Source organism: Periplaneta americana, chromosome 8 (assembly GCF_040183065.1).
Source record: "Periplaneta americana isolate PAMFEO1 chromosome 8, P.americana_PAMFEO1_priV1, whole genome shotgun sequence".
Taxonomy (NCBI): Eukaryota; Metazoa; Arthropoda; class Insecta; order Blattodea; family Blattidae; genus Periplaneta; species Periplaneta americana.
Genome location: NC_091124.1, coordinates 129912934 through 129939262, shown reverse-complemented (window position 1 = coordinate 129939262; position 26329 = coordinate 129912934). Strand labels below are relative to the sequence as shown.

The 26329-nt window shown below is 34.3% G+C and overlaps 1 long non-coding RNA gene across 1 annotated transcript; it reads left to right on the top strand.

Annotated features, from left to right (window-relative positions):
* The first annotated feature begins 406 nt into the window (after nucleotides 1-406).
* Nucleotides 407-6526, top strand: LOC138705040 (uncharacterized). Its single transcript, XR_011333545.1, has 5 exons — nucleotides 407-930; nucleotides 1900-2056; nucleotides 2156-2794; nucleotides 3016-3223; nucleotides 3524-6526. It is a non-coding gene; the product is annotated as an uncharacterized lncRNA (long non-coding RNA).
* The last annotated feature ends 19803 nt before the right edge of the window (nucleotides 6527-26329 follow it).

Here is a 26329-nt window from a genome sequence, read left to right as displayed (position 1 = left end):
ATCAATTTTTAAAACGATTAGGATAATCACATAACCTCAATTTCTCCATAGCCAACTACATTTAAAAATGATCAATTGATTCAATATTTATAATATAACCTCTTGGTACAAGAGGTTAACTTTTGACATTTATTTATTTATTTATTTATGGTACATGTACATAATTTATTTGTTGGATTTTCCCATATAAATCACTGATGTGTGGCGCGTATAGAGAAATCTCATTCACATTTCATTGCTCTTCAATATTTCCTGCTATAGGGAAGACCAGGTAACTTGATACCCTAAGGGTGAAACCTAACCTTTTTTTCCCCATTACTACAAATGCTAGTGGATTATGGTGATTTTCTAGTTTGAAGGTTGAATTTTCTTTTGCCAACTTAGTTTCGAATTTCGATACTGACAAATACTATAAATGGTAGTGATTTTGTAACTGGTATGTTGGCAGCTGATGGAAATATCGACAATATTTGCCGGTACTGGAGTTCCATGAAATTAAAATTGTACTAGATTTCTCAGCAGGTTACTGGAAGATAGTGAAATTCGAACTTATTAATAATTAATTAATATTAGTATTAATATTAATACATAATAGTTATTTTATGTGTTGCGTTGTGGTTATAATTCAAGAATAGTCAGATAAGTACGAATAAATATAATATACTTGGGCGTGATAATGTACGTGGGTAATGGATAGAAATATTATTTCAAATTTTAATGAATTTCTTTCGTGTTTAGATTTTTATTACTATGTCAAAAAAATGAAATAGTGTTGCAGTGACTCCTCCAAGGAAGAAAATGTGTGGCATTCAGAGTACGCTTCAGAAATCTGTAGTTCACGTGTATAATGAGTTGAAGAAAGAAGATAATGAAGAAGGAATTATGCTAACGGAGACAGCAATTACAACCAGAATAGGAAAATTATTAGGAGTAAGTATTCTTAAGCATACATTTCAAAGTGGTATTCAGTTTTAGGAGTTTGCACTAATAATTTCATGATTGTGGTCAAACAAAACAAATTTTTAGGTTAGGCCTAGATGTATAATCAAGTCAGTGATTTTCATATTGCCAAACTAAATACATTTAAGATACTGTAATACTGCAGTAGGTGATAGCTTAAATACATTTACAAATTAGACGAACAAATAATCAAACAGCACGAAAGTAAATTTCCAGTTTTCTCTTTTGGTATTAAATTAACCGTTCAGATCACAATTTACATGCCACATCGGCCGAAGAAAATACAAGTCATATTGTAATTATTAACTTGATATTGCAGCAAATATTACATGAATGTTGGCCTGTTATGGTGCTTAAAAATAATTCAGTTTTATATAATAACTATATAGGCTAACATACTATATAAAGCATAGGAACGTTGACTCTGGCTGAATAATTTATTCATGACTGGTCTAAGTAATATTAAATATGGTGTTTCTTCAGAAAAGCTACCCCACCCAAAGTACTTGTTAAGATATAACACTCGAGAGGACGAGGACGCACTACTGGGAAACTAACCATTTCTCTTCGTCCTGGACCTCTCGCATGTTATATTGGTAATTAGTAACAAGTTTGAGGGAGGGAATACAACAATGCATTAGAATATACAGGTAAGTGTCAAAGGATTTTTGTGCTGAAAGTATTTGTGGCTGTGCACTAAAACCACGTGTTCATCACTATGTAAATATCACAGAAATCAATTAAACAAAATAAAATTATGCTTTCTTTGATGTAGCTTTTCTGGAGAATTACCTAAATATTAGCCTACTTAAACCTATCGTAGACCCAACCTAACATGTTGATCATTTTCTATTCATATAGCTGTAAATGTTGGTATCATGCATGGATTTTATGATATAACAATTTTTAGAAGTATTATGTTATTGTTTGTTATTACAGCTTGGCTTTACTACAGCCACGAAAGTGATAAATTCACAGAAGGGGACCCCACTTGTGACACCAGGAAAACATAGACTACGTAAACATCCAGTGACTGATGCTGATGATTTTACGAAAGATGCAATTGCGAGATTTATTTATGACAAGTTACATAAAGGTAGGGAAGTTACAGGAATTATTGTGTTGATTTATGCAATGTAATTCTGATATTAGTCATATGTATAAAATATGGCATAATTTTCATTTACTGTTACAGGGGAAGTACTAACAGCAGCAAAAGTTCTGGAACATATGAATGATGATTATGAAACATATTTATTTAGAGTATCCTTATCATCGGTGAAAAAAATTTTAAAAGAGATGAAATTTCTATGGAGCAAAGGGAATCCTTATACACATGTACGAGAAAGTGATGTTATTCGTTTTTAAGAGAATATATAAGAAATGTGGAGCCTGAGAACCCTAAACCCGTAGTATTCTTGGATGAGACTTGGATTTTTATGAATGGTAAATTTCAATGTATTGTGAGACATTGAGTGATTGAATTTTTTACTAACAAATAGGTTAACACTTATGTGGAATATGAAATTGCAATTAATATAGGCTACTAGTAATGAATTCAGGTGGGAACAACATGTTTTGCAATTAATAGTTTCATATTATAACTAGAGGTTAGTTATAAAATTCTTGAACGGTTTTCCTGTCTTTAAAATTTTTGTGTCTCTTAGAGTGTCAATGTGAATTGCTTTTCTCTCTCTGTTTTTTTAAGTGGGATCACCCACTTATTCATGAAATAAACCAGGTGAAGTTTCCAGTGACATGAATGGTGTTATTCATAGACCAACAAATGAGGATGGAAGATTAGATGCCGGAACGAAAGGTGGATTTATACTCGGTAAGTTATATTGATTTATATTTTACATAAATTTGGCAAGAGTAATTTTTTAAATCGGGGTACAAAAATATAAAAATTGGTGACTAAATAAAAACGTGGGAAAGCCTTTCACCAAAGAGGATCTCACGTTATGTTATGTTATGTTATGTTTTATTTTCTTTATTTAAATGCTGTGAATTCATGCGACGTAATTATATGCCCAGGTATAATTTTTATTGCAGGTGCTGATTTAATTTTTTCATGCAATTGAAAGAAAAGTCAGGACTACCATAGTGCTATGAATAGCTCTGTAGTTGAGAAGTGGGTGCAAACACAGTTGTTGACCTGAGAACATTAGGGCAATGCGTTATTGTCATGGATAGTGCTGCATATCATAGCAGACTTGTGAAAAATCAGCCAACAACAAAATGGAGGAAAGAACAGCTACTGGTGATTGCAACTGAATATAATAGATTTGTTGTACTAAATGATAAGAGTTGATGGTGTGAAATCACCTTTTGATATTACATTGCAATATTAATTTCCATACTTTACAGTCATTATTATTATTATTATTATTATTATTATTATTATTATTATTATTATTATTATTATTATTATCATTACTACTACTACTACTACTACTACTACTACTACTACTACTACTACTACTACTACTACTACTATTGCAACCGTTTCTCTTATTTCTCATAATTAGGCATACTTATAGATGCTACTTTTTTCTTTCAGGTGAAACTGAATCTACATAAGAATCCTAAAACAACAGAGCCTTGCCAATTACTGTTCTGAAGCGGCCTTGTCTTATGTGTTGTGTCTATATACAATTAATTCTTTCAGTTTTTTTCCCCTTTAATGTAACGAAGTTGTTGGTTGATTGATACCAAGTGTTCAGCAGTTGATGTCATTTGTTATCTTGCACTCCAATATTTAACCAGATGATTGAAAGCTGTGTAAAGTTAAACAGTCAAGACAATGATCCATATCTTCATTGCGATTTCAGAAATGGCATGGGGAGATTCTGAAATATCAGTTCTTTGTAAATATTTGAGACAATCATGGCCTGTGATAATATGAGTACTGCCACTGTAGATTTTCATAGAAGTTCAGTTATTAAATTAGGTGTATTATTTTTACTATGTATTGTACTATATTTTTGTTTCGCTTAATTGATGAATTATATATGCTGTAAATTGAATAGTAGACTGTAGGCCTATAGCTTAACTGATGAATTGTATGTGCTGTAAATTAAATAGTAGGCTGTATACCACAAGTGATGAATTGTTTATGCTTGTAATGTGAAGTAATTTGCATGATATTTATTATCAATTTCTGTATATTTCAACTGATTGAATTGTTTACACTTTTAAATTGAATTAACTTGCTTGCTATGTATTATATTTTATACCTTAACTGATGAAAAATTGTTTAGGTTTGTCAATTTAATAATCTGAGTGCCATGTACTTCATATTTTTAGTGGAGCCACCAATGTAGCTTAGTCGGTAGACTCGATGGCCTGCAAATTCAGAGCTGCACTCGAGGGTAGTTTGGATCCCCCATTTGGTCTGATTAGTTGGTTTCTTCTGAGGATTTTCCTCCATCGTGGAGCGGATGCCGGATGGCCTATTGCAATTTTTTCATTTGCTTTAGAATCATTCCGATTTTTGTTACCACATTGTCATGTTCTGATCTTGTTATTCTTTTAACAGTGTGGTAAGATGCAGGTATAGATAACCTTACAGTAATTTTGCTACCTTTCAGCTACCTCATTACCTCCCACTCCATAAAGTTCATGGATCCACGGAAGTACCAGTCGTCGATGTAATTCGACCATTTTGCTTAAAATAGTAAAACACTGTAAAATATTGAGATTTCATGCTGTTACGTCCAATACTGCAGCAAGAATATCTGATTTTGAATCTGATAGTATGACAGCCTTCTCAGATTTATGAAGTCAATACTGGAGATTTTGTAAGCTTAAAAGTGTATCTAAATTTTCACTATCAAAATTAGTCAGTGTTTGAAGTTAGTTAGTTAGTTAGTTAGTTAGTTAGTTAGTTAGTTAGTTAGTTAGTTAGTTAGTTAGTTAGTTAGTTAGTTAGTTAGTTAGTTAGTTAGTTAGTTAGTTAGTTATTTAGTTAGTTAGTTAGTTAGTTAGTTAGTTAGTGGCGTTTAAAAAGGGCGCGTCAGCTACTATGGCTATTTGCGCCCTTATCTAAAATCTTTCACTAAACACAAACACAATACAATAACCAGAATGTTTAAAAAACTAAAAAGCGTTGCCACGGTTAAAATGGGGCAAACAAGTGTTTGAATATAATTCCCTGTAAAAGGGAATATACTGATATTGTACTACAACACCACTACATCTATGGCTTGGTAAACAGGATCCATCTATAAAAAATACTGTATGTAGTCACTCACTGACCAGATCATTTATCGTTTCTAATGATTTTTAAAATGTCTGGAGAAGTATCACATTTCTTAACATCATCTGTTAAAGTTAACTTATATACTATTCATTTTCAAATAACTTGGGATTGTGTTTTATTAGTAAAGTTTCCCTTAATTGAGCAAGTTTGAGTTCTCCAAGTAGAGTCAAAAAGTCTGTTGGGATTTTGGCTCAGTTTATTAATATTTGTGGACTGTGATTTTTTGTTCTAAACAACCATATTATCTGCAAATGATGAGATTATCATAAGATCTATTTCTTTAGTTAGACCATCGACATTAATATTGGAAAATGTATTCCTGAAAACAACAATGTGGGAAGCCCAGATGAATCTGTCTCTATTTACATATTTGTGACAATGAATCAAATAATCAAGTCATTGACCCAGTGTAACACTTTATCATGGACACCCTAAGTTTGCAATTTCTTAAGTGATTTATATCTACAGAGCCATATGATCCTTGAAAATAAATTAAAATTGTTACGTTGTTTGGTTTTCTGTTTAAAATATCTTTAATATCTTGACTAAAATTTGTCCATTTGTTGAATGCAATTCTCTAAAGTCAACTCAATAAAATGATAGTTACTAGATTCCAGGAATCAATTCAATCTATGAAATCATCTCTTCCATAATTTTGGCTATCATACTAGTAAGTGGTATCTGTCGATAACTCGAAAAGATATTAGTTGAATAATTGCTTTTCAAAATTGATGTTATGATAGATTTTCTCCAGACAGATATTGTATTTTAGATGAGATTACAAGATAAAAGTAGTGAGTTTGCTTGTTTGCCAACATGTTTAAGAAAATCAGCATGTGTATTGTCTGGACTTGGAGATGTTTTGGGTCTTATGTTATTAAATTAATAGTAATAATCAGTTCTTGATTAAATATTGTTACATAAAGTACATTGTAAATTTAATATTTCTTTCAGTTTTTCCTTAATAGTCTGACGTACACAGATAAAACTAACAACCACACCACCAACTAACCTAATAGAAATTAAAATATAATTAAATGTAGAAAAAGTAATTAAAATTATAAATACACGTAATAAACCATAACCCCCTAATTTCAACAATATACTATTTTATTCCCTTTTACAGCTTGTAGATAATTATTAATTATAGTTATTACTTATTAGCATAATATTTATTGAACTTATTGGCTATTTCACTTCGTTTGAAAGATGTTATTGTGTACAAAAAGCATTTTTTGATGATCGTTTCATGCTGTATGTTGTGTATAAATCTATGATTTCTGGCCATCTGTTCTGTGTAATCCATCTTTTGTATAGATTTAATAAAATACTCTTTTGGTAGTAATTATTTTATTAATTGGGTATTTAATTTTCACCAGCTCACATTTCTTGAATCATTTGTTTTTTTCTTATTGAAATTTAGGACACAAGAGCCAAAAAGAGACTTCACAGTTATGTATCATACATTTTTTCAATGACAGACGTGGAGTTGCAGAATAATAAGTGTAAGTGTAGCATTATTAAGCAATTTACAAACAAATGAAATCTTTAAAAAGGTATCTAGAAGTGAAATTACTTATGGCTTTTAAGGACCAAAATTATTTTTGTAAGTTGATTTATTATTATTTCAGTTTTATCCTAGTTGTATTATCCATTTCCTTACTAATTTCAAAAGATAATCAGAAGTTCATTCGAATTCCAACCAAAAGTCAATTGGTTATTAATTTATCTACCTTTAGGAAGTACAGTATATGTACGCTGGAATCTTTGAAGTGAAGTGACAATAATTTAATTGGTCTTGGAACAGAGTTGATTCTTGAATATTATATACTATACTTTGTTGTATATTTACGTCTAGTAACCTATTAATGCTAATACTAATAATAACGTAAAGGAATAAAAGAATAGAACATAGCAATACATTTCTCATTATTATTATTCTCATTATTATTGAAACTATTTAGACTAACCTTCAAACATTAAGGTAAAGTACGGTGAGTAAAGAAGTCATTCAGTACATAGGATCGTGATTTTACTACATGTGGTGATATCTGGTAACAGTTGGCAACACTGACAAGGCGGAAATATTTGCTGTTTGGGAACTGAACTTACGTGATCCTCACTATAGTTTTTATCGGTGTAATCCTAGATCATATATAAAACAGATTGACCAAGCTTATATTAAGTTTAGACGCAACTGGAAAATAACGGACGCTACGCGTCGCTAGTGTCGAGAAATGAGCTTGCAATAACCAACACTAGATGGCAGAGTACCTGAAAAGTACATAGAGTAATACGACTGTGGGATGACTTTTTTACGTCATGCCACCTCCAAATATCTTTCTCATTGTAATGTGAGGTTATGTTACTTTGATGTGTCGCTAAATTGTAGCATACAGAAGCTTGTTTTACCCAAATTTATCAACACACATAGATGACATTTTGGTACATGGCTGATATAATGTTGTTTGCGTTCAATATATAATCTGTCATCATTTGATGTACGATATCTAATTGTTTTTAATTTTCAGTATACAATACCTCACTAGCAACAATTAACACAAAATATTAAAAAGAGCAGATTTGTCTGCGTTTGTTGAATGTACATCATGATGCTCACGAAAAGGCACTAATTTATTTTGTGTGCACAAGATTACAATTTTTTAATATGAAGGAAAAGCAGGTATTCGTCTTCTGATATTTATCCGATAGGGGAAGAATTACAACTCCCTCCCCCCCCCCCAAACATGTTTCCTCTTTGCTAGGCCTACATGTTTTCATTTTACAGGTGTATTATATGATGCGATATGGAAGCAGATAAATAATAACTGTACGTTTCTCGTCCACATTAAATTCAACGTGTTCATAACGTAGGCCTGATATATTGCTTCATGTAGGCTACACAGCTGGCAGTGTTCTTTTTACGAGTTATCGGTCGTACAAATCATTTTCTTTTCATCTGAACTTTTTTGCTAGAATATGCGTTTGTGTTTTTATTTGCTCTGTATGTTGTTAAATAACTACTGAACATCGTCTTTGGTTAACAAATTGTTCTAGTATTCGTTTCATATCAGTCTTACGGTATTGAATTATGTCCATAACGTGGGCGAGATGATATCAGGCTGGAAAATTCGCTCTGAATGCATTTTTTTACACAATTTTCTAATTTTCAGCAGATTTACGATACTCTATGCGGTTTCTCTGCCAATGCAGAGTTAATTGCAATATACGGTAATTCTGTTATTTTCCTGGCACTTTTATATCCGTTCTCATAAACTTACTGATTTAGATTATTTACCCTACTGTAGGTATTTTGCTCTCTACAAATCATCGTTAGTCAAATGAAATAGTCTATAATAGTTGTTTGTAACGAATTAGTAGACAACCTCAATCCTTCCTGATCGCCTCCCTTACGAATTTCTTTCTCACTTTAATCAAATTTCATTTATACTGGTCCTTAAATTACATAAACTAGTTCTGAGGTAGTTACGGTGATTTCTGAAGTGAAAATCGTTCAATTTATAAGGGTGAAATCAAAAATAATTTTTGTAGCCTTTCCTTGTCCTTAATTGAAAATTTGAGTAACTTCATATTACGACAATATTTCTTCCTTCTTCTGCAGTTAACATAATCGCAGATGGACATTTCTAAATGAAGTTTGTTACACAGAAACCTTTGAGACAATATTGACACTTGAAGTTCTTTATACATATATATATAGTTCATCTATAAGAGTTAAACTAGCGCTGCACTATGCCATGCACCCCACCCCTTGTTTTCTCCCTTGAAATATATCGGTGCCGGGTAGAGTTCCCGGGTAGCTCAGTTGGTAGAGCGTTGGTACGTTAAACCAAAGGTCCCGAGTTCGATGCCCGGCCCCGGAACAATTTTTCCCTATAAATTATTCAAATCAACTTTGCAGGGAGTTATACCTGAAAATCTTGATTAGCGCTGAGGTAGTTTCCTTCATACTCAGCTTCTTCACCTTGCATACATGAGTCTGTAACAGGTTAGGTTTGGTCAGTGCTGTCATGGTAATTTTTGTCTTGGCCATGCACCCCACCCCTTGTTTTCTCCCTTGAAATATATTTTACTCTCCTCTCTCTATCTCTCCAATTGTCATTTAATTATTTTTTTTTTAATATTAAAGAAGAAGTAAAATTGTTTTGCTTTACAATTTAATTGTACAAGTTTGATTTAAAGAATACACCATGTAGCACCACCATTGATGCACACTTGTCTCGATGAATCCTGGAGTGTATATTTGCAGCACTTCTCGTTTTTCAACCATTATTTTATATAATTCTGGATTCCAGTGCTGAAAAGGTGGATAATTTTTTGTTTATGAACATCAAACAAAATACCGGTAGGTACAGTAGGAACAGCAAGAGATGATCTAAGATCTGTATAGATCTCCATGTACAAAACTTAGGCACCCATATGCCGTATGGCTCCTTACAGACAACATTTTCATTTCCCCATATGATTAATTAAAAAAAATTGTAGGTTCCATACGATTAATTAAAAAAATTGTAGGTTCCATACGATATATGGCCTCGTGTGGCCTTCATGACAGCATTGGGGTCAGTTAGTTTATGCACTTTTACACCTTGCATATACAATCAACTGCATCTCCACAAAAAAGATCCTTATAAATTGAACAGTTTTCACTTCAGAAATCACAGGAACTGCTTCAGTGCTACTTTCACCCAGGTAGTAGTTAGCAGTTAATCATTTCAAAGCTCTTGTTATATTATGAAATAGCATCACACAATGCTATCAAAATAAATGTTCCCAGTGTTAAAATTAGAGAGTGTAAATTTCGCTTAGGACAGTTTTTGCTCTGGAAAATTAAAGGAAACAAACCGTACGTCAAACCAGCAGCTGAGACACAAAGCACCTGAAATTCGAAAGTGGTTAAAAATTTTTATATTTCGTTCTTTCTTATTTACCAGCAACAGAAGTACCAGTATCAGATTTTTTGCAGAGCTAATATCAGAGGCCCCTCCTATTAGAGATTGTTTTGAATATTATTATATTCTGGAAAACTACATTGACACATCAACCTCCCCTCCCCCCACCTGAATTCTGAGCTGAAGCACGAAAATTTCAAAATGTACAAACTACAGATGCGGCAGAATGTTACCACAGTGGTCTTCAGCAAGAATTTTGTAAGACATATCCAAATATCTTCATGGTCATTATATGTATTAAAGTAAAACATATACTACATGTGAAGTGCCTACTAAAAATGAGAGAAATAGAAATGGGAAGGACAATAAAAAAAAGTGGAATGGACAAACACTAAGAAACTATTCATCTTGAATCACTATGAACAATAGGACACTTTTTTTTGGTGCCAGTGGTATAGAATATAAAATTAAGTTGCATCAATAAGTTTTTCGAGTTTAGCATTACTTTAAGTATTTATTGTCCCCCTGTTGGAAAGATGGAATTACTTTGTTTGAAACTTGATGAAATTGTATTGTACCTTAACTCAATTTATTAAGGTACAATAAAATTCAAAATAATAACTGCAGGCCATTTTAAAATAAATCTGTTGGATGTAAATTATTTCTTAATTTATTAGGACCATAAAGGTATTTTTACAAGCGATAGATTGAATCATTTTTATCTTAATAATTTAATGTAGGATGATTATTTCGGGAATTGTTATGCTCTAAATTGTGAGGATATTTTAATACTTTTTTAAAATATAAATTTGGAATATTTTTCCAGTTAGTAAGGCGTAATTCAGAGAGACAGAGGTCTCAAGCATATTTATTGACACATGCCAGAATAATTAAATATGAAAAAAAGAGTTCTTGCACTAACATACTGTTTATAAAGTAACCAAATCTTAAGAAATACAGTATATGTACTGGTATTCTATATAAAGGCATAGGAGTGAATATAAATCTGTTTTAAGGAATTCCTATTTAATATTCCTGCTATAGGAACATGACAAAATAAATACAACGCAGCATGGAAGCTAATTCAACTCTTTATCGAGTATTGTTGATGAGATGTGTTATGAAGGTAGACCGAATCATTCAATATAAATGTATAAATAGGACGAATAATAATAGATTAATTTCATTGTATTTAGTATCAAAACTGAAAGCGGTAACTAGTCTATGAATGATGTCTTAACAAGTATAAATAAAATGGACTCTTGACAAGAGACACACATTTGGCTTCAGTAATAACTAGGACTTCAAGGAATTTATGGTAGCTCACCTGTCAGGCAAAACTCTGAATAGTCTGCATTGTCAAACTGTAGAAGCGCGATTATAAAGTATTTTTTTTCCCACCCATTACATATGATTGCTTTTTTCAAGTCCCGGTAATAACTTTAAATTAACTATCCCACATATTTGGGTGGGGCCTTTCTTTGTTTCTGACATAATTTATGAGAGTTTCTCTTTTACACTTCAATAGAGAAATACAACTTTCAGTGGACAATGAACGTGTAACTCTAATGGAACTCTAAGAACCACAGCATTAATGTTTTCTTCTTTTCTTTCTTGCCCTTTAGTTTTTGTTGCAGATAACATCATGCTATTGGATAATTATACATGCACCTTTCTAATAAAATTGGCATATATTTCACTGGTCTCAGAAGTAAAATTAAATGTATAATAGCTTCTCGGTGAAAAATATTTACTGAAAATTATTGTAGGACTTGAATAGAAATGCCACTTCTCAGGCAAGGTTATTCGTGGATGACTGTATGATATATAGAAAAAATTAGTGATAAATCTTATATCACTACCTTGCAAAACTAGCTTGACAGTATTGAAAACTGGACTACAACAAATAAAATTAAAATCAATGTGAGCAAAAGTAAATCAATATGTATCCTTCTGTAAAACACAAAATTAAATTCGTCTCACATACCAATTAAATGGATCACCAGTGCCACAAGTAAACACTTAGGTACTGTATATATTTTAGTAACAAACTGGTTGAAATAAGTCACTAATATTACAAGGATAGCTTGGAAAGCACTACATTTCTTTATGTGTATTCTTAAGAAAGCTAACCGAATGTCAAAAGAATTAATGTACAGTTTCCCTGGAAAAGGATGAGACGATTGAATATTCCCAAGTCTCAGATGTAAGACACTGCGCATGATCGGAGACCAGAGCACTGATACACAAGATAACGAATATTGAGTTACTTAAATGCAGGCTATTTGGACCATCGTTCCGAAATTCACTTCAAATACTGCAAAAAATATGATAATATTACGTAAATAAAATATAAATATATACGTAAATCGTGTAGTAAAATCGACAATGGACCTTCATGACTAGATCGACACTCCGCACAGAAAGGAAAGCTTTCGTGTCGTTTCAATAGCTCAGAAACTAAGACTTCTGCCTGTTGTGTAGAAGAGAGCGAGTTCGATTCTTAGTCTACGTCAACGATTTTTTTTTGTCTAAATAATGTTGAAATAGTTAAGTAACGTTAAAATAGAGTTTTACAAAGTCCTGAAATTAAAACTAATCACAGACAATACAAAATTACAAGTTATAATATTATAAACGTTAATCTAGTGAATGCATTTACATACACACACATATACAATGTAAATGCATATATATTAAAAACTAACAATTAAAATGAAATTTAAAAATATTCCTAAGCCACACAGACAAAACTTTTACAAAGGTTTAGAGTCCTTAGGCTATGTCATTTGCTGAGTAATTATTACAATATTTTATTAGTAGCTTTCCCATTTGTGTAAGAAATGCACTCTCACAAAACACTTTTTGTTAAAAGTGTGGCTTTGGATTATTTCACTCTCACCCCTTCAGTTGATTTTAACTATTTTATCTACGTGTTTCCAATAGTGTTTAATTTAATGTGCATTCAATTTTATTCATGTTATGATTGAATGAAAAAGCAATGTTGCAATTATTGACTAATTACATGTATTAATACTAATTATTAAATGCAACTGTTAAGTAACCAATTGCAGTGTCTTTTGCAAAATCTTTAATGTTTAAGTTGTCAATAATATTTCTGTACCATATACTATAAGACGTTAAAAGAATTTGCAATAGATTTGGAATCCTCTACTCTATAATCACTTGTTTTAATGGAAAAATATTTTCTTTCTTAGAATATCTACAAGTTTAACTTTAATAATAATCCGAATAGCTTTAATTGCATTATCTGAATTTTGTACTTTTCTATTCAAATGTATTCTATTTCCCTCTTTCATTATTTTTTATAAATTACACTGTACTTCTTGTAGTATTTAAGAACATAAGGATCATTACATTTCAGCTCATTACATAGAGATTCTTCTTTTTTATACATTACATTTTTAAGTCCCTGCATTATTTACATTTTTTTACTTTTGAATTTTTTCACAACATTCAGTGGAGAACATCCACTGAAGTGATTCTGAAATTAAGTTAAAGATACAATACATTTACCCTTAATACCAGTAGTACCAGTATCATATACGTTTTTCCAAGATTCATATTGTAGACATAAATGTAAATAATCACTAGATACTTGAAATTGCTCAGTGACATTGGAAACACTTAGGATTTGTTTATCATGTTCAGAAAAGCCATTGATTATAGATTCTGTCGAATAGAAATTCAGTCTAATTCTATGTACAAAACTTTTATCAATGGCTGTGCTACTTCAGCTTGTATGCTGGTAGGATAATTACGCTACAACTAAGGTTGTCAGTTTCAAGGAGTGAATTTAATTTACTTTTACGGAAAAGTTCCGAGAGATAATCTATGTTTATGTCACTACAGAGTAGCCACCTATGCCCACCGACGCCCTCGAAATCGAGACGAATTGTGAAATCAAGTTATTGACACTTGGGAAGATCTCGCCGAGGATCAGAACCTATTGCACAATCTTGTGACATCCATGCCGGATTGACTTAGAGCTGTAATAGAAGCTGATGGCATGTGGACAAGATTTTAAGTTAACAGGTCTCGTTTTGTTTCTTATGATTAGTGTTTCAGGAAGAATACTTTTAACTTCCAAGTAAGATTTTTTTTGACGAGGTTCAGCCCACTTGTAAGACCCAGAATTTGGGCATAAATTATTCCATATTTTTCGACAAATTAGACAGTCGAGGAACTGTGAAGAAATTAATTACACCTCAATAAAAAAAGTTTTACCCGGGATCGAACACGAGACGTTTCGGTTATATAGTAGAACCGACACGCTACTATATGAGCTACCGAGACAAGACAGTGACAGCAGCAGTCCAGAATGTAGATCCCATAGCAGGCGTTTGCCATTCGGTACAGAGAAGCAATGATATTTTGTGACTCGAGCTATGTTGTGAAATCGTGGCCTTAAATCGCTATCTTCTTCGTGATTCTTATTCTGGTCCTTGTCCTTGTTGTGGTCCTTGTAACAATTCTTGTTGTATATGTCATGGTATTTATTGTTACGTCGATATCGAGTGAACCGCGCTGTAGAACTTTAACTTCCGACGACCAAGAGTCGTCTCATTCCTTTTAAGGGTAACTGTACATAACCCATGTTCGGTCCATTGCTGTGGAGTAATGGTAGGCACATCTGACCGTGAAATGAGTGGGCCCGGGTTCAAATCCTGATTGGGACAAGTTACCTGGTTGAGGTTTTTTCCGAGGTTTTCCCCAATTGTAAGGCGAATGTCATGTAATCTATGGCGAATCCTCAACCTCATCTCGCCAAATATCATTTCACTATCACCAATCCCATCGAGGCTAAATAACCTAGTAGTTGATACAACATCGTTACATAATCAATTTAAAAAGGACGTCAGATAAGCAGAGGAAGTTACAAAAGCTTGTGGTGGCGAATTTAAAGTTTCCGTGATGTTCAAGAAAGGAAAGTACTACAAATGGGAGGAAAAGTAGATAGCCTATATTGGTGTATTCATCACATGATATTACACAGGAGATATCACCACATATGGTTGTAAATAACCAAGGACATTTTAAATCTGAATGTGTATTTTAGTGTAATCAAGTGTTGCTTTGTATAGTAAGAACTGTAGGCACTGTGTATAAATCTCGATATGCATCTGAAAAAAATAGTAATCAACTTGGCAGAAATGTTCGTGTGTCACAATATAATTCGTAATATTTTATTTGTTAATGGCACTGTTATTTTTATTAAAGTACGTCAGCAGTTACATGTACTACACAAGTGTCGTAATTCTTTGGAAAACAACTATTTATGTCATTTGGCACAATAATATGAACATTTTCCATTTTGGTAATAAATTAAGTGGCAAGAAAATGTTCATATGTCACACCATATAATATTTCATATTTTTTACATTATTAATTATTCCTTTTCATTAAGATTTTCTGTTTATATTTTGGAATGCTTACGTTAAAAGACAGTGATGTCTCTTTCATAAACTCTTAAGTATTTAATTAAATATCCTGTGACGATCATAGTTACTTCGAAAATGTTATGTGTGTCTCTATGGAATGACCCATCAGTATTGATAGTATTGTTACAAATTACAAAACCTGAAACTGTTAGAATGGGATCAGGAGTAGTGACAAAAAAATGTAATGTTGTAGGCCTACATGAACATGACTATTTTAATCCAGTGTCTAATAAGGTGTGAAGGCCTTTTGAGGTAAACAGTATTGAAAATGTGAGGGAAGGGGTATTTCTTGGTAATGGATTAGGCCTGTATACTTTATAATATTATTAACTATATATTGTTAAAGTACCTAGTAAATATCGTAATATGTATATTATATAATACTGTAAACGAGACATCACAGGCTGCAAACTAGATTATTCTTGTGTTTGTATAATTATACGAACATGTATGAAATAAACAAGACTACTATTGCTTAGGTTAGGATAGTATTATTTATATATTGTAATCAGGCTATATGCACAAATTTTCCAATATACTACTATCATAACTAAATAGGTTATGTTAACATTAATTTTCATACGCTTTTGTGGCGCAAGTTAAACTAATTCTAAGTAAAGTATAATAAAACTCCGACATTATAATCATGAACGTCAAATTCTCTTTTTTCATTTATTTTTCAGTCCCTTATTTTCCATTGTTCTTTGGATTTATCATTAATAAAATATCAATTAACGGATAAATTATGTTATACACTCAGTTGATAATATAAATAATATTCAAGACAAATATATAAAAACAGAAGAGATAACGAATCATATTATTGCCGCCCGATACGGTACCATTACAACATGGTCTACATATTGCTTTGCCTGGCAGAGTTTCTGAATTATATTCAATACAAAGGCGTACTTTATCTTATCTCGTCGCTTCGCCCACGTGACAACTATAAATAGCTGTCTCGTTCCGAACTTGTCTATGTTCCGAACTTGCCAAGTTGCCAAGGTCATATAGGCCAATAATATTTATCCATGGTCATCAGTTGTCGACAGTACATACCGAGATTATCTCGTAAGCAAGAAATAATCGATTTAGAGTTCGTGTCTCGTGATTGTGTTGGTCATTGTGTCATCTGTTGACGATTATTGAACTACATCAAACCGGCCTCGACTGCAAACCCTAAAGCCTATATAAAAGAGCTATCTGTTAGTATATATGATCTAGGGTGTAATTCATGCATATTGTCATGGATAAATATGGATCGATTATTATGATCGAGTGATCGATAGTGCCGTAAGCAGGAGCAGCGAATCAAAACAGGTTAGGAAGAACAGAAGACAACAGGTAACAAGAAAACGAGGCTCACAAAGAATAGACAAAACAAATCTACAGCCACACCAATAATAGTACCGTCTAATATTCAAAACAGTGCAAACACAAAGGAGAAACAAAATCCCACGTGGAGATGAACGAAAGCCGCCATATTGTCACGGCCTACTAGACTCCCAACCAGTGTTGTCAGATCTTTAAAAAATATTTCCGGAGGTTGTAATGAAAAAAATCCGGTGATTTGTCCACAATTTCCGGAGGCACTTTCGAAAATCACATAAAATGTTATTTTAACCTTCTATTACAAAACATGAACCTATAATAAAAAGATTTCTACTTTAATTTTTTTAATCACCAATTTGGTTAGTAGTTACCAACTTCTTCTCCTCATAGATGTTTCTCCAGACCAGATATGTTCATTTTTACGTGTTACATATTTTCTATTTAGGGAAACTTTAATAGTCAAGTTATAAAATATTAACAAAACTTTAACTATATAATGTTCATCTATCAGTTTTAATGTATGCCAAAGATTGATTTTCTAAAATAGTAAATAATTTCCTACATTAAAAAATCCGGAGATTACAACATTATTTCCTATTTTTCCGGGAAGTTAAAAAATTCCGAAGATCTCCGGAAGTTTCCGGAGACCTGACAACACTGCTCCCAACATGCCAGACGCTTGCACGCAGCACACGCAGCAGGAAAATGACCTCCTCAGGGATGTAGACACTTGTCCCATCTGTGAGAAAAAAGTCAAAGACTCAGACAACGGAGTAGAATGTGACGGAACATGCCAGAGATGGCACCACATGGCCTGCGCAGAACTACAACAGGGACAATACAACGCGCTGAAGGCGACAAGGAAAAAGAAATCTAAACTCTTATGGCTATGCTTCCAATGCGAACAAGACTTTCTAATCCACAAAGCAGGAAAGACGATCAAGCAAGAAATGGATCGCACAAGGGAAGATCTGAACAGGAAGCTGAATGAATTGACCGCATCCATAAACAAGTTGCAAGAACAATTTGTGAAAACCCAAAACGGGTCTAACAACAAGAGACCAACAACACACCAAGGAAAGATATCCAACACAAACAAAGATACCCGACACCTCCAATCCCCCACGATACAAGAGGATCAAGGGCAAATTGACAAGGAGGCAGTTATGGCGAGGAGAGAACTGACCAGGGAACGCACAGATGAAATAAAAGATGTAGAAAAAACCGAGGAGCCGGCAGAAGAAGTTGACAAGGACCTTATGGAGAATGAAGACTTCATAGAAGTATCATACAGCAGGACTCACAAGAGACGAAATAGCAGGATAGTGGACACACTAGCAGAAGTAAATACAGTTGTTCACGAAGGAGAAGATAACGAGACGCGCCATCGGTCACGGGACACACGAAGACAGAACCCACAGTCAAGAGACCAACCTCTAATAGGCACACGACAACAGGAAGGCCAACTGCAAGAAGCAGCAAAAACAGCATGGCTATATGTAGGAAAAGCGAAAAAAGGAACAACAGCCGGAGAAGTAACGAATTTCTTGCAAAAAATGGAATCGAAGGACAAATAGATTGTGAAGAACTGACAACGCTCGGAGAAAAGAAGGCCTTCAAAGTTGGCATTCCTTTCCACTACCTAGATAGAACCTCGGACCCGCAATTCTGGCCACAGGGGATCCTAGTAAGGCCGTTTCGCTCCTTACGAGGACAACGAAGGAACGAAGGAGCTTCACTCAATTAAGACTAGACATCTAAGAATCATATTATGGAATGTGGAAGGACTGAAAAACGCACTGAGCCACATACCGGAACCGACATTAAACACATCGGACATAATAATTGCAACAGAAACATTCCTACTTGAACCAACTGACGTCCCTGATTTCTATGGGATTCACGCACTTGCCAAACAACAAGAGGCAGACCAGAAGGAGGAGTCTCATGCTTCCTAAGAGGATCCGCAGGAAAACTAGAAGAGACATACAAGGAAGAAAACATGGTCATAGCTCAAACTCCTATACTAATAATCATTGGAATATATATGAGCCCCGACAGCTCAGCAGAAGACATCATCGAAAAACTATCAACTGCATTGTCAAAGATAAACAAAAACGCAAACATAATAATTGCCGGGGACCTTAACTGCAGAATTGACAAACACAATCGAAAAACAGAAATAGTAATAGAAACCCTGGTGGAGGAAGGCTACTCGTTAGTAAACCAAAAGGACGAAAAAACTTACTTCGGTCACAATGGATCCAGTACAATTGATTTAATATTTTACAAAGGAAGAGGACTTAGCATCAAGAAGCATGGAGGGCTCTGGACATCTGGCGCTGCCGTCATCAGGAAACACATACCACTAGCAACGGACATACTCATCTCACGACCACTACAACCACAGCCGAAACCCAGCGACAAAAGGATATAACGGAGATTTTAGACATGGAGAAACTAACGACATGGAATACCGCAAAAGCAGAAGAGCTTCTCATGGAAGGAAAAGCAGATGAAGCCCTCGAACTCATCACGAAAATGATGCTAGACACAGCCATGAAAAGACCACACGGAAGAGCACAAAGGTGGTTTGATTCAGAGTGCTATAAAAAGAGAAAAGAAACTCTAGCAGCTCTACATAGAGTGAGGACAGCACAAACAGAGAGGGAACACCAGATATATGCATACCACAGAAAGGAATACAAGCTGCTTCTACAGAGGAAGAAAGATAGCTTCATTGAACAAGAGGCCAAGAAGATGGCCGAAGAAGCGAAGAATGACCCTTTCATAGCACTGAGGAAAAAAACAGTTACAAGAGCCAAAGAAATACCAATGGGTAAATGGGAGTCACACTTTCAAAACCTACTAAACAGAAACAACATAGACATCGCTTGCACCAGGAACAGAGAGGAAACGACAACAAGGCACAAAAATGGTAGCAAAATCACGACAACCCCAAGGAAATAGAGGACATTATACGAAAGGCAAAAAATAAAAAAGCACCAGGCCCGGATCAAGTCTGCACAGAACACATCAAAGAGTCCCTCAGCGCACTGCTTCCATTATGGTCCAATATCTTCAACAGATGCCTAACCTCAGGTATACCAGACAGCTGGAGGAGATCTACCATTAAAGTTCTCTACAAAGGAAAGGGCGACACAAGTGACCCCAACGCTTACAGAGGAGTGGCACTTGAAAAGAGCCTCTTCAAGCTATATATGAAGATAATTACGAACAGGCTAGAAGCAGAAGTCGCAATTCCTGAATGTCAATTTGGATTCACTCGAGGCAGAAACACACTGCAGTCTGTCAGGTGCCTAATGGGAGAAATAGAAGAAGCCCTACGTAAACCCAAAGGAAAATATTTCACTGTGTTTATAGATTACACCAAGGCATTCGACTCCCTGAATAGAAAGCTAGTGATCCAAAAAATAAGGACAATGATCGGCACGGAACACCCACTCGTCAGCATAATAGAAGACGCTCTCCAATACAACTGCATCGAAATAGACGATGGAGTCAGCAGATCAAAGACCATCATTCAGACAAATGAAGTCCTTCAGGGCGACCCCATAAGCCCGCTACTGTTCAATATAATGACGGCAGACATTGTGAAGATACTCGAAAGAAAGACTTCAACCACATTAATCATGTATGCAGATGACATGGCCTTAGGATCTCCTAACCGAGAAGAGCTGCAAGAAACCCTTCTGGAACTAGATAGATGGGCAGAGAAAAAACCAACTGAGCATCAACATTCAAAAGACCTGCCTGATGACATTCAGGAAGGGAGAACTTGAACAAAGGACATAGTGATGCTACACAGCGAGCCCTTAACAACGGTCAACAGTTTCAAATATTTAGGCGTAACCCTACAAACGACAGGAAACTCGTTCAGGTGCCACATCCGGGAGAGGACAGCAGAGGCCACGAAAGCCATATATAGGATAAAGAACATTGCATCACTATCTCTAAAGACAGCCACTAGCCTTTTCGACACGGCAATATCCCCAATAGTCACGTATCGACTGGATTTAATTTGGGAAAAGCTGACAGTCAATGACTTAGAACGCATTGAGAAAGTGAAAGCACGGTTCCTAAAGTGTGCCCTCGGAGTGGGAAAGTATGCACCATCAAGATTAGCATACGAATTGGCCAAGGAAACTTTTTACATAGAAGATCTAAGACTCAATCTGCCATCTACTGGAGCCAGCACCAAATTACTGGAGCGAAGAAGACCGAAGAGACCGGAGATAGATATCGACTTCTACGGGACGACTGCAATGATTGACCGCTACTGGACCAGAGAGAATCAGGAGCAGAGACATACCATTACAAGACTAGCCATACACGGCTTTCATCACAAAATATGCAGAAACAAGACATTCCATATCCCGAACGCCGAATGCGTGTGTGAGTTGTGTGGGCAGAGATGCAAACAATATCACATCACAGAGTGCCGTGCAAGAACAAAATCGATCTCAGAATACAGCGAAGAATAACTAATACCCATTCGGGTGATCCTTTCATCGTATATAAATATATAATAGGATGCGAAACTGCGGTCAGCACCATCTGGATTTGGGGGTTTGAAATAAGGTGATCAGCGCCCAACGTCGTAGGTGGTGAATATTAGAATTACGTGTTGGGCACATTACCGAGAGTTCTCTATTTATCCGTCCGAGATATTGCTGTACCACAGTCTAATTTATACAGTCGCGCAACTTCAACACTTTTTTTTGTCAACATTCACGACACTAGCGCTCAAGCGGCAGGCAAGGCACTGGTCATAGGGTTAATAGAGCCAGCACGTGCTTTAAAAGTATGCGAGATGTTATAATAACGTTTTAATCATGCGTCGGAATAAAGGCAATGTGTGCAATGACGAAAATTGCAGTAACAACAAGTTTAAATCTCCGAATTTGTCGTTCTTCAGATTCCCTAAAGACCAAGAGAAAATCATAACTCAGTCATAACCTATAATCCACGCTGTATGTAGCCTACGTATTGTGTTCTATAGAACATTTTTTAGTTATCAGTTACCTATTTGTATGTCAGGAATGAAAGTTTAAATAAAAACAAAGTAAATACCTGTTGCAGTATATTATTGTTTTGCAGAGATCATGTGTAAATGTGTAACCATTCCGATTTTGGATAATGTATCAGATACAAGAAAAAAACACGAATACAAAAATTATGGAATTACTTGCATTAAAAATTGTAGATACATTGTATCTACAGTTATTAATGCAAGTAATACGATAATTTTTGTATTCGTGTTTTTTTCTTTATATTTTTCAAAAGTTGAATGTTATGTTGCTTCAAGTAGGGATTATGGTGTTAATTTTTTTAAGAATTCATGGCGTATTATAATCCTTTTGCAAAATATTCACTTCTTGAATAAATCCAGACTGTGTCGATAAATTTGTGATGTGTCGGTGTAGATTCATGTGGCAGACTTATTAGGTTCTCAAGAAATAAAAGAGCCTTTTTAAATTTAATATAAAACGCAATCTTTTCTGTAATAATTTGCATGACTGTTATTGGTGTTGATTTTACATTACCAGTGATTATTTGAGCCTTTCAGAGCAGAATTAGGTAATGAGGTTTAAAGTAAAAATTCTGTAAAATACAGCGCAAAGTAGCAATTAAAATATACTTCGTGCTATTCACTGACTACTAATAGTTTAAATATATTCAATATTAACTGCTACTTTGCGCTGTATTTTACAGAATGTTTACTTTAACCCTCATTACCCATTTTTGACTCACACCACTTCTGCTCTGAAAATAAAATTAGGCCTACATTTTCTGAGTTAATTGAAGTTACAATTTTTTCAAAAAAATTGTGTATTTATTTGTTCTCACCTACGTCATAATAACAGTAAGTGCATATAAATTACGTATTATATATGTAAGGTAAGTTAAAATTAAGCTTATGTGTGAAAACTGGAATTGTAATGTAAAATGCGGTAAACTTTCCATAAAAATTTAAACCATAATATCAGCACTATTTTTCGACTCAAAATAATAATAATAATAAAAAAATAGAAAAATAATGAACTTCATAAATCAGTGTCTGTAAAATTAAGGTTTAAATCTTCCCCTTTTCTATTTTTAAGTTTACATCAGCGGCCGAGTTTACCCCAATTTGCGGTATAGAAAATAGTTAATTTCTCAGGAAATAGGGAGAGGAGTTCACCACGCGATGTACCTGCGAGATATGCCCTACAATTTTGACTCTTCTCACAGGAAATATAGAGTTCCAATGGTTCATAAATATATTTAGGAATGAATTGAATTAACCGTCCACGTACAAACAATTATATTATTTAAAACCATGATACAGTACGTGATCAGGGCCATGATTCAGTTGTAAGGAGCAGAAAGAATTACGTTTATTCCCAGCTTCTGAAACTTGTAGATTAACTGCGCGTGAAATTCTTCTAGGATTCTAAAGTAAAATTAATAAGAACCATATACACTTACTGTATAGCATAAAAATATAAAATAAATTACACAAAACTCGTTTTCTGATGTGTTGTCATATGTCGTGTACACACTTTTAACTTGCCTGCCGCTAGAGGGCGGCTACTGTCGCGCCAGCTGTCAAATGTTGGCATATTTTATACGTATGAGTTGCGCGACTGTATATATTAGACTGTGATTATTAGAGCCGTGCAAAGGGAGCAGTTGTTCGACACACCGGCAACAGGGCAAGGGTTGTAAATTCACCTAGTGTACCCGCAGAGGCCTGACTGCGGTACACAGGATAGCTGCAAGCAGTAGGTACAGCGTAGTAAAGCAAACGTCAGTACTAAAGAAACATAAGAGCAGTTTGGTTCTAGTGGTACGAAGCCAAAGGAGGAGCAAATTTGTTCGGCAAAGTTTAAGAGACTTATTCCCGAATATGGTGATATTTTTTGTTGCAACGAAGATAAACTATTCTGCAAATTCTGTAAAATATCAGTTTCAGTAAATAGAGCATATAGTGTTCGAAGACATGTACATAAACGTGTTGTTATGAAGTTGAAAGAGTAACGCGGAAAATGTGAACAGGGTCATAGTTCTTCATCCGTGTTTTATGAAGAAATGTGTCATGCGTTTTTAGCAGCAGATTTTCCTCTTCATAAACTTAACAACAAAACCTTGTGCAATTTTTTGGAGAAATATACTGGTAGATCAATTCCACATCCATCAACATTGCGCAGGACATATAGCCTATTACGACAAGTGTATAATATATAACATAAGGAATACATTGAAAGACATTAAAATTTGGGTATCAGTTGATGAGACAAAAGATACGGTTGGTCGTCATATGGTTAGTGTTGTTGTCGGTGCAATGGATGTAAGAGGACCTAATGGACCATATATTCTTATATGTGAAACAGTAGATGCAGTGAATTATAGTTCAATATGTACTGCATTTGAAAATGCTATGAAGTTACTGTGGTCTTGAGGTGTTGAAAGTGAGAACGTTTTCTTGTTTTTGTGACAGATGCAGCGCCGTACATGATAAAAGCTAGTAAATACCTCAAACTCAATTTCTCCAATATGATTCATGTAACGTGTCTCGCCCATGCCTGTCATAGCACTGCAGAAGTAAATTAGACGTCAGTTTCCTGGTGTTGATGAACTTACTGGGACCATGAAAAAGATTGTAAAGAAAAGGAAAGACAAAAAATAATTGTTCAAGTGCTTTTGCGAATAGAATAACATGAAGCCATTACAAATAAACAGTGGTTTTGTTTGCGTACTGTATGAAATCATACATGTAAAGTATATATAATTTGTTTAAGATGAAATGTTTAATTAGTTTTGTAAATTTGTAATCATATTAAAGGATCTGTAGAAAATTAATTGCAAAATAGTTAGGAAACTGTGTCATTTCTATTGTGTCGTCTGTACGTCAACACAGCGTGTACATGACCGTCGCTTGTACACAGGAAACACGCCGAGTAATGTTGGAACCTTTGCTATGATGCCATTCTGTCTGTCATGTGCTCCGTCTGCACCGCTCTAGTGATTATACTCTACTGTAACAAAAAGAAACTGAAAGCGTGTTTGGTCACGTTTTGCCCAAGCTTGGAGGTAAACGTAGTTTACTATAGTTAGGGCCTACTTTCATTCTATATCTTATGGTATAATAAATAGTTTTGCAACGTGTAGAGATGGGAAAACAATTTAATAAAATCATCCGAATCATACTCGTTCATTTTATAGGCAATCTTGTAGTTCGCATTTAAAAGAACCTAGGAATATTAACATTTTGTTCAGTATATTTGCTAGGATTTCTTGTCATACGTACATGACAATTTTGCTTATGGGTTATTCTTTTAAGCATTCCTTCTAGGAATAGCTCAAGTGTTTTAAATTTAGGGTACATAATTTCTTTATTTTCGATTAAGTTCCTAGCACATATTTTACGAAATCCTAGGTTTTTCCACTTCAGTTTAACTGATTTATGCAAACGAAATTTTGACAGCTGACGATTCTAATGTCACTTATCGCCACGCCCACTTTGTTTTGGGCGCATAACGTAATGGCGGACGGTCGTTCAATTTTCTTCAAACATGGCGGCGCAATGACCACTCTATATCTTTCTCTTTCTAACTCGTTGATTTATGGAGCCGAGTATTCTATAGGCCAGCGGTAACCAAAACTCGAGCTGCAGTGAATACATGCGACAGACACCCTATGAAGTAAGGAGACGGAGGAGTTGGCATAAAAACAACATCCAGTGGTGGAACATCTTGAACAATCCCGCGGATAAAAATCTCAAGCTCTGCTGTATCGTAATGTTACTGCTGTCATCAAGAGCCAGTGAATAATATAAGATTTTTCTTCTTCTTTTTTTAACCTTCCTCTTGAATATAATCAAGAATTTTGTAAATTCTTCTCTCGATAGTTGGTAGAGAAATTCATAGTTTTTCAAAATTGAAACTTCATATGGACTAGTTATTTAAGTTATTTTAATCATTGCTCTTTTGAGAAATTCTGTTCTATTAAAAGGCTTTAGAGCACGAGATATTTCAAACCCCATTAGGTAGCTGACTTCCTTACATTTATCTCATCTTTCTCTTCCTGGCTATGATTTAAGACATGTCAATTTCTGGCGTTCAAAATTCTTTGGCACATATTATTGAATCAGTTTTTCTACAATATAATTATTATATGAATAACTAATAAATAGGTACCCTCATCTAAAGATTAAGAAGATTAAAACTGAGATAAAACCTAATAATTTCATCCTTCTATTGAGAATAATAATAATAATAATAATAATAATAATAATAATAATAATAATAATAATAATAATAATAATAATAAATTATTCAGCATGGCAATTAATGTTTCTATATACTCCTAATTGAACCGTTTTGTCCGACAGA